The sequence below is a fragment of the Triturus cristatus genome, chromosome 6 (assembly GCF_964204655.1).
Source record: "Triturus cristatus chromosome 6, aTriCri1.1, whole genome shotgun sequence".
Taxonomy (NCBI): Eukaryota; Metazoa; Chordata; class Amphibia; order Caudata; family Salamandridae; genus Triturus; species Triturus cristatus.
The window spans coordinates 1,663,410,829-1,663,428,865 of NC_140589.1; the positions used below are offsets into that span (position 1 = coordinate 1,663,410,829).

The following is an 18,037-nucleotide window of genomic DNA, read 5'->3' on the forward strand; positions in this document are numbered from 1 at the left end:
TGGGACCATCATCCCCACTTGACACTGAAATGCTTATGTTGGACAGCTCTGATTCGTCTGTTAATGAATAGTACTTGTCTTGATTGTCAGGCGTTTTGAAAGAATGGCTTTGGAGTGCCTTGCTTGCAGCTTGCGGTGTTGCTACAGATTCTACAGTTCCACCTGCGATATTTGCACCATCCCTTGAGTTACTGATTTTACTGCTAAGTCTTGCCGCCTTGTCTGCAATGCAACCCTCAACTGGCTGGGTCACAGGTGTAGAATGAGCCTCACAGTTTGTTTTATCCCCCAGATCTGCAGGGAAAGGGGTACCTGGAGGCCCTGATACATACAGTGCAGCTGGCAATCTCGGGTCAGTCAGTGCTCCTTCAATCTGCTCCACTATTTCTGCTGTCAAACGTGGAGCTTCTTCTAAAGACTTAGGCCCTGTTGCACCAAAACTGCTAGTAATTAACATTTGAGAATAGCTGGTCTCTTTGTGTGATTTAGCTGGACCTTTTTTATTAGGCTCGTGATTTCTGAGTGGTTTTCACATGCGATTTTATCGCTGCTTTTATCAATGCACTCCCCCTTCTCCCCTTTCTCTTCCCCGCTTTTACTTCTGGCGCCCAGTGTGTCCAGCCTTTTCTGCCGGGTGACTGACAGCGCTGAGTTGGATTGTGAGGCTGCTTTTGTTTGAGCGCTAGGCGTGGATGCATTCCTCCCTTTGACAGTTTTAACCCCCCTGCCAGCCATCTTTACTTGTTTGTGGCCGTTCCAGACGCTGCAACAAAGTATCACAGAATCTACTCCAGTTTCCAGAAGATTGCTGTACCATCCCAAGCACTGTGTAATCCTCGTAGCTTCCCGTTTGGTAGAGAGCGCGTTGTATGTCCTCGCTGAACTTCTGCGTTCTGATTGTGCTGATGGAAGATCATGCAGGTCAGGAGTAATCCAGGAAGCCCGAGCCGTGCCGGCGTCCTCGAGGCTGGGAAGAGGTGAGGGCACGAATCCTTGCGTGCAGATGAGGAATACTTTTAACATCCATGGAAGGTTTTTCCGCTGCATTGGCGTTTGATTTACTGCATACTTAGTGTAGGAGGATAGAAGGCATACAAAGCTGTTTTGGCAGTGATTGGGGGTTCCGATCAGCGGAGCATCGAGGCAGAGATGTCACTCAAACGCCATCTTGCCTCTATGAAAAGGGTCTATACATTTCCTGTTCCTGACCTTTCATATATTTCCGTTGGATTTGCTTCTCCGACACATTTATTTCCCTTCGCATCGCAGGGGTATATCTTTTACCTTCTATTTTTATGATAATACTTTACTGGTACACACAATTTTCCGGGTTTATTCATTTTACATAGGGGTCGTTAGTTCACATAAGAACATCTCGTCCTGAAGATGGTCCTAAAGACGTTAGCATAAGAAAAGACCGAAATGTCGACAAGCCTGCTCATTTTCATTTGTAAAAGATTCTTTGGAATTTTTCATTGTATCATCAATGATGTGTTCCTCATTTGTAAATATTTGAAATGGGTTATAATAAAAGTGTTTATTAGAAAATAGTTGCCGCAAAGAGAAATTGATCTCACTCACTTTTGTATTCCTGTGTATGATATTTTGTAGCCTTTTTTGTAATAAAAACTTTCTACACAAATTTGTACTCTAAAAGTATATACACACGTTTGCACAGTTGAAAAACGTTTTGGTTTTTCTTTGATGATTATTTCGCCTTGAATGAGTTTAACTAATTTTATCAATTGATTTGCTATAAGCTACTAATAAGGGCTTTATAAATCCATTTGGTTAAAAAAATACTTTGTACGCACTTTTACTGATTATTGACTTCGATTTACCCAAGCTCCAAGTGTTTACTAGGTTGCCAAATTCTTCGTTAATACTATAGTGAGTGTAGCATAACATTTCATGTGAAATGCCGCCAACCGCGATGTGCAGTGTGCCACGCACATTTTGCCTATGTACACTGTAATGCACTAAACAGATGAAGTTTTGAACTGGAGATGACATGGTAATAGAGCATTTCAAATGTAAACATGTTTGTCCTCATTTCCAATGGTGGTGACACACTTAACTGTCACCAATATAGTTTTCCCAACTGGTAACTTGGCAGAGGCCTAACCTTGCTAATAGGACATGTCGATCGTACGCCGCTGGTGGAAGTCGACCACGCGGTAGGCGGTCGCATGCATGGCAGACACAGCCATAGGCTAACATTGGTGATAGCGACTGTCGCAGCCTAATGGCTGTGTGCGCTAACGCTGATGACCACATACATGGTGTACATGTACTGCTAAATATCTCATATGTTACATCACTCATGACATGTTCTATAACATCATTGATAACATGACTGCATCAACTGAAATGACATAACTGGTAACAACACTGTGCATGGTGGGGGGTAGATACTTGAGATAACTGTAACTCGTGAATTTCAGTAGTTTTGTGTGTTTAAAATAGTATCTTTTTACTGGCATTTTCACCTAAATATAACTTCCCTTTATCTTTAGATTTTCATTTAATAGCCAAAGTTTTTTAAAATGTAAAATAACATATTATTACAATTACTAGCTATAATGTCCCTTTCACCTTTATTTTTTTCTGTGAAAAAAATATATACAATCACATATGCGGTCACCAGTAGGTAGGCCTGGGCGGTAAATTCCGCTCCGCTTGCGGAATTTGCAGAATTTGGGTAATTTCGCGTTCCACAGCTTTGCGGAATGTTTTGCTTGTTCGCGCTTTCAAAATGCGTGTTCTCCAGATATTTCCCCCCGAGCACGCAAACAGCATTCGCGAACAGGAAAAAAGCATCGAGAATGGGCGGAACAAGCAATTCCGTGTGTTCGCGGAACTCTGCGTGCTTGCGGAGTTTTTTTACAGTTTCGCAGAGCTTGGCGTTGCGCGACTACACAAATTCCACCCACCCCTACCAGTAGGTAGTTACAGTTAGGACCTAGTTTCCATAGGAAACTCATTTTTTGACTTGACTCTAACTTTTGCATCGTTTGACCAATCTTCATGACATTTTCTCAAGAAAGTGTCAAGGTTGGTTCTGTGTGCCATGGAAAGTTTGGGGGTGATCCGTGCAGAGGGGACTGAGAAATGGGGGTGCCAAATAAGGGTGCATTTGTAATGTTAATTCCCAGAGAAACATTTAGCCACACCTTAGCCCGAACCGCTGAACTGACCTACACCAAATTTGGCAGGGAGGTAGATGTTGGTTCAAGGAAGTGCCTTTTGCTTATTTGGTGTAAATCCGTTCAGAAGTTGTTTAGAAATTTAAGTTAAAAATAATAGTGATATCTCTGATTGCGAAACCTTTGTGGAAAAATTAACCACTCTGATTGGCTGCCAACACTTCAACCAGGAAGTGTTGGCAGCCACCTTGGGACTCTGCTTCACCGAGTCCCCCCAAAAAAAGTGAATATAAAAAGAGGGGGCAGGGTAGGAATACCCTGACCCCCAAGCCATGGTCTTTGGGTTCCCTGTGACACCAACACAGGATAACAGTATTTTAAGAAAAAAAATGCTGCGAAATCGTGATATTCATGAATTAGCTGCAACATAAAAAAAAAATCAAGTACAGGCTCCTGTGCTTGCTTTTAAATAACCCCCGGGTAGGCCAGGCCCTGGGGGCATATAATAAATACAGGAGAGGGCGCATGGGGACCCCCCTTCTAGTGCTTTTTATGGTTTAAATCTTTTTATTGAAATTTCCAACAAACACAAATATAATCATGCAGGTTTAGCTGTCATATCATCTACATTGCATAGCATATGGCTTAAAAGGCCAAGCCAGGTCCGCAAGTATAACATTGAGCTTGTACCTAAACAGGAAAACCTTACATGCAATGTAAATAAAAATAAAAAAAGGGGAGAGAAAAAAAAACATTGTAAATCCCACTGCCCCCCACCCTCCCTCACCCCCCTCACCCGTGTTCCATGTCCACTAACTAAGCTGCCTGAAACTGTACTCGGCTCTAATCACTTCTCTGTCTGTTGTGTATCTGAGAGGCACAATAGGCGGAGGTATCGGGGGCAGGTGACCTCTCGGAACTCAGAGGCCAAGAGGGACAGAAAGGGTTGCCACAGTTCAACATATTTAGACCCTTCTCCTGTCGTTATCAATGTCAGCTTCTCCATACCGAGAACATGCCACAGGCGATGTAGCCAACCTGTGAAGGTTGGGATGTGGGAAGTGCGCCAGTGTGTGAGTATATTTTGTATCACCGACCCTAGCGCAATTGCCATCTGGCGACCTCTACGGGATTGTAGTGGATAGGTCAGAGGGTCTGGGAAACGTGGGATTTCTGTATTGAAGTGCTTATCCACTTCGTCTATCACCTGTTTCCAATAAGGCTGGATATGTTCGCAGTCCCATAATAGGTGCACCAGAGTGCCTACGTGTTCACAGCCCCGCCAACACGTCCCCTCCCGTTTGGGATCTATTGAGTGAAGACGCTCTGGGGTATAATACCAGTAGGTTGCTACCTTTGTGAGGGTTTCAGTTAGCCCCATGTGATATGCTGAATTGTGGGCTCTATTGTATATCCCTTCCCACTTTTTGTGGCTAAGTGTCCTGCCTAGTTCCCTCTCCCAGCGCGCACGGCCGGAATTGTAAGTGTGAGCATATCTGGCCTGTAGCATCTTGTACAGATCGGAGATGAGCTTTTTATCCGATGTGCGAGTGATAAGCCAACGTTCATAGGTGGAAAGACGTTTATCGGCCTCAGAGCGGACCTGATCATGGAGTGCCCAATGCCATGCTTGCAGATAGCGGTGTCTCTCCATTTCAGGTAGCCCATATTCCCGTTTAAATTGATGGAATGGAATAACTCCATCCGCGTCATACATATGGTACAGAAATCGGTAGCCAGAGGGTCTCCCACCTTGCAAAGGCTATCATGTCCATACCTGGGGCGAAGTCGGGGTTGTCCATCAAAAGGGTGAGCGGGGACGGGAAGGTGGTGAGATTGTGCTTGATATTAGTATAGTCCCATACCTCTAGGGGAACTCGTGTAATATATGAGGCATATAAATTGGGGGGTCTATGGCGCTTGCGGAGAAAAGGGATTTCTTGCAGGGGTCTGGCAGCTACTGCCTGGTCTTGAAACAACCAGTGTTTCTCCGACTCCCAGCAGCTCCACTCAACCAGATGGCGCAGCTGGGCCGCATGGAAGTAGAGCTGGAGATCGGGGATCCCGAGACCCCCCCTTTCCGGAAGGAGCGTCGCTAGCATCTGTTTTAGTCATGGCTTCCGACTGTTCCAGATGAACTGAGCAAGATCCGATTGCGTCTGCTGTATCCAACCTGGAGGCGGTCGGAGAGGGATAGTACGGAACAGATAGAGGATCTGAGGTAAGATGGTCATTTTGACCGCTGCTATTTTGCCTAGCCATGAGAGAGGATAGTGTTTCCACTGACCAAGCTCCCAACAAATCTTCTGTCGCAGGTGTGTGTAGTTGGTGGCAACGACTTTCGGGAGAGAGGAAGCCAAGTTGATCCCCAAATATGGGATCGTGTCCATCGCCCATTGGATGGGGAGCAGACCCTGAAGACATTCACGGGTGGGTCGCGTCAGGGAGAGATCCAGGGCTATCAACTTATCCATATTCACCTTAAATCCTGCAACCTGTGCTAGGCACGCTGGTAGCGCTCGACTAGGGTTAGACAATGATATCAAAACATCGTCGGCTTATAGACTGATCACATGAACATAGCCACCAAATTTAATCCCGGTGATCGCTGGGTTATGCCGCATCCTCTGGGCCAAAGGCACCATATAGAAGGCAAAAAGAAGAGGCGACAGAGGACACCCCTGTCTTGTGCCTCTCTCAATGGGGAATCGGGAGGACGTATGTCTGTTCACACGGACTGTAGCTATTGGAAATTTATAACAATTCAAGATGTACATGTGGAATTACTCTCCTATCCCCGCTCGTTCCAGAACCTGCTCCAAATAAGGCCAGTGGACTCTATTGAAAGCCTTTTTGGCATCGATAGCGAGCATCATATATTCTCCATGTGTACGCGTGGCTTTCTCGATGAGGTGTAGGGCACGTTTCGTATTATCAGAGGTTTGCCACTCGTAAATGAAGCCTGCTTGATCCGGGTCAATAAGGCCAGGCATATGGGGTGCAAGACGGGCAGCTAGGATCCCCGTATACAATTTGAGATCTGTATTAAGAAGGGAGATAGGGCGATACGCTCCACACTTGGATTTGTCTTTCACTGGCTTGGGGATCACGGCTATGGAGGGCTCTAGGACGTCTCCTGGAATCGCTCCGGGGATGGCGAAGGAATTAAAAAGCTGAATGAGGAGAATGGCAATCAGGGCACAGAAAGTCTTATAAAAAACAGCCGAGAAGACATCCGGCCCAGGGGATTTTGCCAGGTTGAGGCGCGCGATGGCGGCAATGACCTCTTCTGTTTGGATGCCTCTGTCGAGATAGTCCGCCTGAGCTTTAGTCAGAGCTGGCAGGGTAACGGAGTCAAGGAAGGCAGCCCCATCTGAGCTCTCCAGTGGAGAACAGGCATAAAGGTTAGCATAAAAATCGCGAAAAGCCTTGGCGATGTCACCATCCTCCGAGACACATCTACCATCCTCTCAACAAATCTCCTGAACCCCCTGTTTCTGTTGGGTCTCTCGCAGTTTATGGGCGAGAAGGCGCCCGCACCTTTCTCCCCCTGTATAGTAGGCATGTCGCAGCCGCAATACTGCATATTCTGCCCTATCCCAGTCGAGCGCCGCGAGTTGTTGGTGCACAGCTTGTAGTTGACAGCACACTCGAGGGGCCCCCGACCTTTGGTGCATCTGTTCCAGCTCTCCAGTTTGTTGAGTGAGTTCTTCCCGCTTGCGCCTGTGCTCTATATTATCCGCTGCTGAAATGGCTATCAACTCCCCCCGTATGACCGCCTTTAGTGCTGCCCATTGTGTTGCAAGGGTTGTGTCGGTATTAGCATTGTGAGAGAGGTAGTCGGTGATGGAGCGCTGTATACGTTTAACCACTTCCTCGCGGTGTAGCAGAGTGTCCATGAGACGCCATACCCTGAAGGGCTGTTGTATGGATTGGAGAGTGAGAGTGGCAGTTACCGGTGCGTGATCTGAGAGGGAGGCTACTCCTATTTCGACCCCGTTGCTAGCACGTGTACGGGTGTGGATGCCAAGAGGTAGTCTAGCCTAGCGTAGGTTTTGTGTGCGCTGGAGTAATAAGAATATTCTCGACTTTGGGGGTGGAAACTACGCCACAAGTCTCTGAGACCCAGGTCGTGCAGACGGGCTAGTCCCTCTGTGGAGATTGCGCCTGTTTGATGTGTGCGTTGGCAAGATCTGTCCATAGCGTTATCAAAAACTAGGTTCAAGTCTCCCCCAGGAGGATGTTGTGGTCTGTTGTGGCCGTTGCTTCAGTAAGGGCGGAGTGCAAGAATTGTTCTTGGCCATCATTCGGGGCGTATAGGGAGCCAATGGTGAATGTTAAGTTGCCTAAGACAAATCTATAAGCCTGTAGTCTACCCCTTATTTTGGCCTCCTTATGTAAGACCTCCCCTCTAAACTGCTGAGCCACCAAGATAGCCACCCTAGCTGATTTAGTTGGGCCTGAGGAAAACAATTGAGTTGGAAATGTCCGGAACCGGAGGCGATGACAGTCCCTGGTTAAGAGGTGTGTCTCCTGTAATAGACAGATATCTGCTTGGGCGTTTTCCAGACATGACAGAACCGCTTTGCGATTCACCGGATTATTAAGACCCCTCACATTTAAGGTAAGTATTTTAAGCGTGTTGGCAGGCATTCATAGTGGCAGAGAAACCAAAGGCCTAGGTAAAGTGCTGTTGCTTGTACTACAGAAGCGAGGAGCGGTCGTTTGTCTCAGAGCACCATTGTTGTATGGGTCTACGCTATCTCTGATAAGAAATTGGACAAGGAACACTGGAACCCCCCCCCCCGAAAAATCCCAAAAAGAACAACGATTGAAAAAGAGAATAGTAACATATTGTCCATCATCCGTTGGTAAATGGAAATGAGGCAATTTGGGTAATCTGCAAGGAATCAAAAAGCCCCCCTCCCACCAACGGGCCAGGGCACGAATCAAGTCTGTTAGCCGGCCATTTATAGCTACAAAGTTCAGCCCGGTTGGGATTTGAACAGTTCCGCTGAGACAGTCTCAAGAACTTACTGCTGACCCTTCGTTATTTCTGCAAGAGGAGGCATCTTGGGGCAACGTCGTCGGCCCTGCTGGCGCCTTCGGGGCTTAGAGTCATCCACGTCTGCTTTAGGGCTCTCTTCGCTGCTCTCCTCCACGGGGGCTCCACACCCAGCCATTGACAAGCTCCTGATAAGGAGCGTAACTGGTATAGTTTGTTGTCCACGCGGAACACCAGGCAAAATGGATGACCCCATCTGTAAGGGATATTGCGTTGCCGAAGATGTGCAGTAATGGGCTTGAAGATTTTGTTTTTGTAGAGTGAGTGCTGACAAGACCTGGTACAAGACCGGCGTTTGGTCGCGAAACATCAGGGGGTGCATTTGGCACGCTTTTTGGAGGATATCTTCTTTGGTGCAGTAGTCCTGAACGCAGACCAGGATGTCTGGTGGCAGAGCCGACGGGGCCCACACAGGGCCCACTCTATGCGCTCGGTCTAGGCGTAGTTCCGTCTCGAGATGTCTACCAAGAATGTGATTGAAGAGCTCCCTCGTGTACCTGAAAAGGTCTTTCGTGTCGTCGTCCATCTTCACACCTCGAATCCGAATATTGTGGCGCCGGGAGCGGTTTTCTAGGTCCTCGAGGTGCGTCTGAAGATCTACTTGCTGATCATGAATCCTGAGAACCTCCTGCTGCAATGCCGCGAGCTCCGTGTCCCTCCCGTCACGCTTGTCTTCCAGTTTGGTGACTCTTTCGCCGATGCCATCCATGTCTCTGCGGACATCCTTAATCTCTGCAGTGAATTCCCGTTTGAGTGTGTGGATATCCTCCCTCAGTGCAACAAACATGGATTCTAGAAATGCCTTAGTGATCGGCTCCGCACCGTCCTTCCCCTCGGACGCGGGACGGTCAGCGCCCGTTGCCAGGGTCCTGTCTCTGTGACCCCGGGAGGAGGACATGTCGTGCCAAGAACTAAGTCCAGATGAAACCCGAGCTGGCTGGAACGATTCCCGTCTCTGTCCGTGCCTCCCTTCAACACACGTGGTTGTGCGCAGTAGCTGGGCGTCTCCCTTCCCCCTACCACTGGATGCCTGGGCCCCGAATCTACTTCCTCCAGGGATGCAGGGCTCTGCGGTGCTCGACCTCCCTGCAGCACATGGCGCTGTCAAACTTCATGGCACAGACACAAGTTGGTCAGGGTTACGCGGTAACTGTGTGGTCCACAGCAGGGGGCCCGGCACCTTCCCCCCGCAGACTGCTTTAAGGAGGTTCAGCACCTCGGCCTCGTGCTATCGGGATCACCCCGGTCCGTGAGCGGTCCACGACTGTCAGTGGTGGTCTCCCTCGCCGCTCCTCCCCGCCACCTAGGCACGTTTGAAAAGTGTCACTTGCCTGAGAAAGTCCTTCATCACCTCAGCTCTGTGTAGTGAGGCTGATACTCCTTCAGCTGAGGCCCATCAACTGCTGACTCTGGCGTGGGAATGTTCCACTGGGTCCCCAGGGCCCTTGACCAGCGTCGGGCTCGCCCACGTCCCTCTGGTGCGCTCCCCTGTGTCCGGCGGATGGTGTGCCACCTGTGTCTCCGCCGGGATCTCCGACGTCGAACCCCGTGGTGGGCTCGCTGAATTGGTCCGCTCTCCGCCTCCACTCAGGGAATCACCCGGCAGGGAGGCCTGGACCAGGCCGCAGGATTTCCAACAGGCCGCAGCCTCACCCCCGCACACTGCAAAATTGCGTCCGCTTCTTTTTTTTGTAGTGCTGTCGGCAGGGTTCCACTTCCCCACTCCTGAAAAAGTAGGGGGTCTTCTGCTGTCAGACGTATCGCCGGCTGTGGCCCTGGGAGTATGTTCAGGCCGGGCCACCTCTACTTCTTATTCCGGCGCTCTGTGGCCGCCCGACCCCACGTCTTTCCTTCTCCCTACGCTGAGCTGTGGGCAATGTCGCTGACCGCCCCCTCGGCGGCGCCGCAACGGGAGGGCACCGGTATCGCCACCGGGCCCTCAACAGTTCTCGTGCTTGGCTGGGCCCTGCAAAGACACTCACAAGATGGCGGGCGGGAGCACCCGTCTCCTCCCCCTTCCACAGCAGGACCTCAGCCGATACGCCACTCCGATTCTACCATCCGTTGTCTCTCTCTTGATGGCCCGGAATCACCTACGTTGGCCGCTGCTTTGGTCGGGCCTCACGGAGCCCGCCTCTCCACCGCCCAGGCAATCCTCCGCACCGCCGGTTATCTCAGGGCCTTACATTGCGGCCCCGCGGGTAGGTCGCGGCCTCAGCCGCTCATGTCGCACCGCTAGAACTGCGTTCTCCTGGGCTCCTCAACGGCACCGGAAAAGTGCCACGCAAGCCCCGCAGACAGGCCAGCCCCGGTGCTTAAGCCAGCAACAGCTAAGACGGCCAAAAGCCGGTGCTTTAGCGGGCCGTTGGTAGGAGCTTTAGAGCAACACGTCTGCTCACGCCGCCATCTTGGCCATGCCCTCCCTTCTAGCGCTTTTTAAAGCCCTGGGAACTGCCACCTCCCTGGGGCAGTAACTTAATTATATGCAGAGGAGCCCTGTTCTATGCAAATCATGGAGCCCTCTCAGCCCCCCCCACTGCTCCGGGGACAACCACCTTCCCAGGGCACATGCATTAATTAATTCTAAATAAAAAACTGTGGGGGAGGCCCTACTGCCTCCCCCACTGCCCCAGGGACCGCTACCTCCCTGGGGCAAAAATAAATATTAATGCGTGGGAGGGCGCTCTGGTCCCTCCACGCAGCACCAAGGACCACCACCTCCACGAGGCACAAATAGAATAATGAATGGGGTCCGTTGCAGGCCCCGGGGACCACCACCTCCCCAGGATTTATTTCACAAAGGAGGGGGGCCACGCACCCCCCTCCAGGAGCCTGAGATGGCCCTGGGGACCACTACCCCTCAGGACCGGCTCCAGCAATGCCCCAAGTTCCCACCCCCAGGACATTGCAGTTTGCTATGGCATAGTGGGAGCACTGCTCGCACCAAACCATAGCAAATCAGCTCTGCTTTCAGCAAGCAAGAGCAAAAATGCTCTTGCTTGCTGAAAGTAGAGCATTGTCTGTTTCCCAGCCTGCTGTGAAGTGAGAAGGGAAACAGGACACTTTGCTTTGGGATCCAGGGAGCTGCATGTCAGCAGCTCCCTGTGTCTCAAAGCAATGCCGGCTCCTGCAGGAGGCAGGGAACCAGCAGGGACCGCAGTGGCCTTCAGGCTCCCCATGCGGACCCCAACATTGGCAGTGCTGGGGTTGGCCTAGGTTGGGACCAGGCACCCAGCCTAGAGGCCAAGTGCCAGAGTGTGGGGTACCCGGGGCCCAAAATGGCCTGGTGAGGGGGACTACACACCCCCCTCCATTAAAAAACAAAAATCACCAGTAGGTAAATATAGTTAGGGTCAAAGTTTACATAAGAAAAGTTATTTTTGTATTGCCAATAACTTTGGCGCTGCTCTTCACGAGATAAAAAAAAAGTCCCCTTTTTAGTTCAGCTGCTGTGTTGGAAGTTTGGGGGTGATCCACCAAGTAGGGGCTGAGAAAAATGGGGGCAGTGGCAGCTCAACAGAACATTCAAAGTAGATAGAAGGGGCAGTGGCAAGTCCATGAAATATGGTGGGCTAAAAGGAGGGAGCAGGGACATGTATACAGACATGGCCTTAAGGTAACTATAACTCATACCCTCACCATGCACTGCTAATTATCCCAGATATTGCATCCCTTATGACATCTTCTTTGACATCATCGATAATATCACTGTAACATTTGAAGTAAAATTATTGATGAGAAAACTGTGCATGGCGATGGCGCGAATTATAGTTACCCTAGGGCCTGAGTTACAGTTACTTGAAATAAATCTAACTATAACAGCTGAATTTAGTAAGCATAAAAACAAAGAAATTCAGCTGTTATATATATACATATACATTTGTCTATCAAAAGTCAATATTGTGGGTACATTACCATTACCGATATAAAAATAATTATTCAATTCGTTAGTAGTTCCGTACTTTAAATGAATTTTATGGTGCCATGTATCAAGGTTCATCTCGAATTATTCCTTATAATCAAGTGGATTACGAAACGGCTCTGTGTTTTTTAAAAAAATGTGCAATAATAGATGGCATAGGCACTTGCCTTTGAAACAATTATAATTTGTGTTTATTATGTTAAACTGTAAAGAAATTGCACATTATTATATAGTTGGGAATTCCAACTGTATATAGATGACACATTATAATTTAAGAATGTATTTGACAATTAATTCTTGTCTCGAACAGAGCGCTCGTAAAGTTTCTCTTCTATGTTAATGAACCTTGACCTGTATTTCTAGGGGAAATTGGGCACAGGTCAGTAACTTGACAAAGGCTTCGCCGAAACGCGTAGTTCTGTTTTTGTGACACAATAAATGTATATTGTGTTGTCCTTGGTGTGCCGCTGGATTTATTTCGGAGAAATACTCGGATTCTATCCTATGTAAAACATATATATATATATATATATATATATATATATATATATATATATATATATATATATATATATATATATATATATATATATATATATATATATATATATACATATATATATATACATATATAGATATATATATATATAAATATATAATCTACTGGCAATCACCAGGAGGTAGTTATAGTTAGGACCAAAGGTTCCGTACAATAAGCGTTTTTTGTTTTGCCAATAACTTTGTCCTCTTTTTAGTTCAGCTGCTGTGTTGAAAGTTTTAGGGTGATCCCTAAAGCAGAGGCTGAGAAAAAAGGGGATCATAAAACGCGTTTACCATATATTATGTCTATGGAGATTTTGATTTTTTTTAAATGACTTCCGACTGAACTGCTGGACGGAATTACACCAAACTTTGGAGAAAGCATGTTTTTTTATGATTTGGTGTAAATCCGTTCAGTAGTTTTAGAGACATATAAGTTTAAAAAATATAGATATCTGGGGATGCGAGTCCTTGCAGTGGACTAGCGGATCCTTCTGAAATTTGATTGGCCTGGTTGAAGTGTTGGCAGCAAGCTTGGGAATCTACTTGAAGCCAAGTCCCACAAAAAAAAGATTTTAAAAAAAAAAGGGGCAGGGTAGGAACACCGTTCACTCCTGGCCATGTTGCATGTTGTGCAATCATCGCGAATGGCACCATGCACAGTGCAAGTGGGCGCTGCTTCCTTTCTGCCGCTCGAGTAGATTTTCACTCGAGCAGCAGCTTTTCTCAACGAGAACGGGCAATTGAGAACACAAAACATACAAGATGATGGACGGAATGTTGCACATTGGCAAAACCTTCACCCCCAGTCACAGATCTGGGTTCAATCCATCGGTATTTTGCTCACCACGCCACCCCAGTTCAGACATGGCCATATGCAAGTCAGTCTTGACCCTGTGCCTCATGGGAACAGTCCAGCCCGAACTGCCAAGCCATGTCTTCCCTGGACCAGAATTAAGCATCCTAGGACCGGTTTCGGGGTTTCACCCCTCTTCAGCCAGGATAGCTTGACTCCAGGGGCATAGTGAGCATGGGACCCACATCTGGGTATATCCTTCCCACATAGGGCGAACAGAAAAACACACAAGATGATGGACGGAATGTTGCACATTGGCAAAACATTGACCCTCAGTCACAGATCTGGGTTTAATCCATCGTTGTTTGCCTCACCACGCCACCCCAGTTCAGACATGGCCATATGCAAATCAGTCTTGACCCTGTGCCTCATGGGAACAGTTCAGCCCGAACTGCCAAGCCATGTCTTCCCTGGACCAGAATTAAGCATCCTAGGACCGGTTTCGGGGTTTCACCCCTCTTCAGCCAGGATAGCTTGACTCCAGTGGCGTAGTGAGCACGGGACTCACGTCTGGACATACCCTTCCCACATAGGGCGAACAGCAAAACACACAAGATGATAGACGGAATGTTGCACATTGACAAAACATTCACCCCCAGTCACAGATCCGGGTTTAATCCATCGTTATTTTGCTCACCACGCCACCCTAGTTCAGACATGGCCATAATCAAATCAGTCTTGACCCTGTGCCTCATGGGAACAGTCCAGCCCGAACTCCCAAGCCATGTCTTCCCTGGACCGGAATCAAGCATCCTAGGACCGGTTTCGGGGTTTCACCCCTCTTCAGCCAGGATAGCTTGACTCCAGTGGCGTAGTGAGCACGGGACCCACATCTGGGCATACCTTTCCCACATAGGGCGAACAGCAAAAGACACAAGATGATGGACGGAATGATGCACATTGGCAAAACATTCACCCCCAGTCACAGATCTGGGTTTAATCCATCGTTATTTTGCTCACCACACCACCCCAGTTCAGACATGGCCATATGCACATCAGTCTTGACCCTGTGCCTCATGGGAACAGTCCAGCATGAACTGCCAAGCCATGTCTTTCCTGGACCGGAATCAAGCATCCTAGGACCGGTTTCGGGGTTTCACCCCTCTTCAGCCAGGATAGCTTGACTCCAGTGGCGTAGTGAGCACGGGACCCACGTCTGGGTATACCCTTCCCACATAGAACGAACAGCAAAACACACAAGATGATGGACGGAATGTTGCACATTTGCAAAACATTTACCCCAAGTCACTGATCTGGGTTTAATCCATCGTTATTTTGCTCACCACGCCACCCCAGTTCAGACATGGCCATCTGGAAATCAGTCTTGACCCTGTGCCTCATGGGAACAGTCCAGCCCGAACTGCCAAGCCATGTCTTCCCTGGACCGGAATCAAGCATCCTAGGACCAGTTTCAGGGTTTCACGCCTCTTCAGCCCGGATAGCTTGACTCCAGTGGCGTAGTGAGCACGGGACCCACGTCTGGGCATACCCTTGCCAATTTTGCATTTTGGAGTCCGGCGTGAGGAGAAGAGCCCGCTTATCGGCGGCTCGTTATGTACAATCTCCAGCGTTGGATAATAAGTTGGCAAAGTAATGGATTATTCTCTGGAAACCGGCCTAGCAGTCCATATTAGGATTTCCCCTCACGCCACAGGAGTAGTGTGGCTTGGAATTATCGCCTCACTTTAAATCTCAATACAGTAAATCTGTTCAGCCGTGAACAAGCCGCATGTACAACTGTACTGAGGCGACGAAACACATGTTGGCTTGGGAAATGCTTACTAACTGAAAACGTGAAGACCAACTAAAAAGTAGGAAAGAAACAGAAAGAAACGGATTGACTTATTGTGCTTTATGTGTGATCAACCTCTGAAACTATCAGTTGAAATTTACGTGTGCTTGGGATATATAATTTATGATATCTTGTTGTTTTTGCCACAAAATCCAGGGAGGCAGGTGGTTCTCTCTAACCCTGAAGCACTGTCACAAATAAGGTCACTTTTCATAATACCTGGTGTAATTACCTATAGGCACCTTTATCCTATTACTTATACCACCGTATCTAGTGTAATTACTCTTAGCAATCCAGCTGTGTGGGACTCACTGGAGGTAACAGGTGGGGTAGTTGGCTCCCAAGGACCCTCAGGAGTAAAGTGGACTTCTTCCTCCAACCAGTAGTGTGCCAGGAGGCACATTTGCAGAATAGTGGAAAGAGGGAGCATGGCCTCCGAAGACCTCTCAGCAATCCAGCTGTGTGGGACTTACTGGAGGTAATAGGAGGTGTAGTTAGTCCTCAGGGACCCTCTGGAGCCAAGAAAAGTGAAGACACACAGGGAACCTAAATGGATAGAAAGATGAAATGTCAATAGGGTCTGCATGGAACTGCAGAGACCCACTAGTATATTTATCTAACTTATAAAGCGCTTGATGCCCTAAATGCTGTGATGGGATTCATACTTCCATTGTGTCAATTCCTTTCAGCATATCAACGTTACAATTTACCACCATCTAGGATATGAAGAATGTGCTCAGTATTTAAGATCAAGGCATTTTTTACATACCCACTTACATTCTTGTTATGGCCCCACAAATGTCATCATTTGCATCGTGGGCATGTACTCTAAGACTTTCCTTAGTCACACTTGAGTAATACTGGAAAGCCCCCAATCGTGTAAGTGTCATGGATAAGTTAGCTGGGTCACTAGGTCTTAAGATAATTGATTGTTACCAGCAGAGGGGATAGAGTGAGGTTTAGAACCAGTAAAAAGCAAACAGTTCTTGAGAACAAAACTACAGATTCTTTGTTTCAAGACTCATGCAACTGAAGCCAGTGGACGGAAATTTTAACTTTGTAGTGAACAGCAGATAACTAATACAATCTATTGGGCTGACACTGAGAAATTCACTCTTACAGTTGAAGAAGAGTTGGTGAAAGGTTGACAAGATCAATGATGGTACTTGAAGGCTCCCGCTGCTGGAAAACTGTAGGGTTTATCAGGTGTTGGGTTAGAGTCTAAACATTTCCCTTGTTTTAGGTCTCGGCTACAGATAGCTTTTGTTGTCTGCTGCCTAACCTATTATTTCCTATACATAAAATAATCTTAGCGTGGCCACTGGGTCACCAAATTGGTCATGATGGGATGGCTTTGTTGTCTATCTCATTTGCCTTCAAGTCAGTAGATCAGCCTTTTAGATCTGAGGGGAAACAGCCATTACAACCTGGCATTACAACACAAGTACCATTACCACGCACAACCTTTACTACGCCAACTTTTAAATGATAGTTCCTGCCTAGCCCCCTACCTGAAAGCTCTAGTAAAGGACTCCCAAGTTCAACCAGAATACTTTCTTTGTAAATTTGGTCACCCCAAATATTTCAAAAAAGTTAAACTAAAGATTCTTCAGCACGCAGCCAAGATTTGGTACTATATAAGACTTACTTTACAAAAACCATACTACAGTGATTCTGCCCCTGTCTGGGACTCCCCGGGTACGCTAGCTTGTCTTTTGGATTCCCTAGCAATCCTGCTACGAAAGAACGGGATTAAGTACTGGGGTCAACTTCTGGAAGATTTCAACTTAATTTCATGGCAGAGATTGTCTGAGGCAACACATAACACTGTCTCTAAATTTAAATACTACCAATTTGCCAGCTGGGCAAAGACAATAGAAGAAAAGGGTGATCCAAACTCTGAGGCTGAATCAAGAATAAAATTACGACCCAAGGCACTGAAAGAAATTGCAGAATGGTATTGGCTGTTTATTCAGGAAGAAGAAGGGCCCCAGAAGGTATCGATGGAAAGCTGGAAGAGGGAACTGCCGGAAAAAGACCATGAGCTATTATGGCAAGTATCAATGGCTTATTTATGGCGATATGTGAGATCTGCCCCATAAAACAAAATCATCTCTTTACTGTCCACAAGGCATACTGGACACCCCGAAGGCTATCAAAGATGGGAAGTCGGACAGTAAGAAAATGCCTGAAATGCGGTGAAGATTACGCAAATGAAGGACATATGTTCTGGCAGTGTCCCTCGATCCAGTCCTTCTGGGAGAAAGTGGGTAAGATTTTATCAGAGGTTCTAGAGCAAGAACTAGAGGTGAGTCTAGATATTGTCATCTTTGGGGTTTTAACAGGAACGGCAGATAATGGGAGCTTTAATAACATTCAAAAATCTATTATCTTTGTCCTAATACTGCTGGTAAGAAGGGAATTGTGTAATAAATGGATACTTCCATGCCCCCCAACAGAGGTGGAATGGATCCTTTCAGTACAAAGGGTGGCTAATCTTGATCGAGCGATTAGGCTAAGCAAGAAGACAAAATTCTGGGAATTATGGGATAAATGGTTAGGAACCTATAGAAATTAGATAGATTGTAGCCATGACCGCCACTAAGTTAGAATTTAGAATTAAGTACTGGACTTTGGCTATTTTGTCTCTGCTGTTATCTATTTCTTTCCGCTTCTCCAAAATCATCTGGTCCTATGATTATTAATATGCTTTACA

The 18,037-nt window shown here is 47.4% G+C and overlaps 1 long non-coding RNA gene across 1 annotated transcript in view; it reads left to right on the top strand.

Annotated features, from left to right (window-relative positions):
* Positions 1–768: 768 nt before the first annotated feature.
* The window catches only part of LOC146821775 (uncharacterized), a 71,767-nt gene continuing 54,498 nt past the window's right edge, over positions 769–18,037 (top strand). Inside the window, exon 1 of the long non-coding RNA XR_014962773.1 lies at positions 769–977. This is a non-coding gene — a long non-coding RNA (uncharacterized LOC146821775). The remainder of the gene's footprint in view (positions 978–18,037) is intronic.